The sequence below is a fragment of the Mus pahari genome, chromosome 10 (assembly GCF_900095145.1).
Source record: "Mus pahari chromosome 10, PAHARI_EIJ_v1.1, whole genome shotgun sequence".
Taxonomy (NCBI): Eukaryota; Metazoa; Chordata; class Mammalia; order Rodentia; family Muridae; genus Mus; species Mus pahari.
In genome coordinates, this window is record NC_034599.1 from 32,706,588 (window position 1) to 32,707,990 (window position 1,403).

A 1,403-nucleotide genomic window follows, 5' to 3' on the forward strand; every position below is an offset into this window, starting at 1 on the left:
AAAATATGGCCATTGCTTCTGTGAATATTATTCCTTAAGAAATGGTTTCAACATATTTATGGTTGTTTCTGAACTGCAATTCCCATAAGATATGAACAGCAAAGGCATAAAAATATAATATTGATTTTATTCTTCTATTCTGGTTCTTAATCTCATGTTAATGTGGAATGATGAAGAAGGCTGGGATTTCTTTTTAATGCTATTAGTTTTACTGTTCTTACAGATATGACCTAAGGAAGAATGGGTTTTGGAAATGACTCTTTGGTGAAAGAATTTATCCTGTTGGGCTTGACACAGCAACCGGAGCTCCAGCTGCCTCTCTTTTTCCTCTTTTTGGGCATCTATGTGATCTCCATCGTGGGGAACCTGGGATTGATTGTTTTGATTGCTTTGAATCCTCACCTGCACACACCCATGTACTACTTTCTCTTCAACCTTTCCTTTGTTGATTTCTGCTACTCCTCTGTCATAACCCCAAAAATGTTAGTGAGTTTTGTGACACAGAACATCATCTCTCATGCTGAGTGCATGACTCAGCTCTTTTTCTTTGCCTTCTTTGTTATTGATGAATGCTACATTTTGACAGCAATGGCCTATGACAGATATGCTGCCATCTGTAAGCCCCTGCTTTATCAGGTCACCATGTCTTATCAGATCTGCCACTTCATGATGATGGGTGTGGTTGTGATGGGGTCTGTGGGTGCTGTGGCACACATCATTTGCATGCTGAGACTCACCTTCTGTGATGGCAATATAATCAATCACTACATGTGTGATATACCCCCCCTTCTGAAGCTCTCTTGCACAAGCACTTCCATCAATGAGCTGGTGGTTTTCATTATTGTGGGTTTTAATGTAACAGTGCCCATTCTAACTATCTTTATTTCTTATACCTTTATCCTTTCCAACATCCTCAGCATCCATTCTGCAGAGGGTAGGTCAAAAGCCTTCAGTACCTGTGGCTCTCATGTAATAGCTGTTTCTATTTTCTTTGGATCTTTAGCATTCATGTATCTTAAGCCTTCTAGTGCATCTGTGGATGATGACAAAATATCTACCATCTTTTATACCATTGTAGGCCCAATGTTAAATCCTTTTATCTATAGTTTAAGAAATAAGGATGTCCACATTGCAATGCGAAAAACTTTGAAAAAAGGTATGTTCGCCTAAGAAGAATATCTATTTGCTAAGAGTAAAATCATACGATATGTGATGTTTACAATCAGGGAGAAGACTGGAGAAATAATTCATTGGCAGAACATTTGCTATTAGCATGAGGACATGGTTTTGACACACTGTCTTCAAAAATTTTAATGGCAGCAATAATTAAACTCAAAGTCCAAATAAATATGTTATTTTATGGAATCAAAACTTTTTAACATTCTGTAATATTAAGTTAATTA

The 1,403-nt window shown here is 37.1% G+C and overlaps 1 pseudogene across 1 annotated transcript; it reads left to right on the top strand.

Moving 5' to 3' along the window:
* Positions 1–225: 225 nt before the first annotated feature.
* Positions 226–1,170, top strand: LOC110328048 (annotated as a pseudogene). Its single transcript, XR_003844653.1, has one exon. The product of XR_003844653.1 is annotated as an olfactory receptor 147-like (transcript).
* Positions 1,171–1,403: the final 233 nt, after the last annotated feature.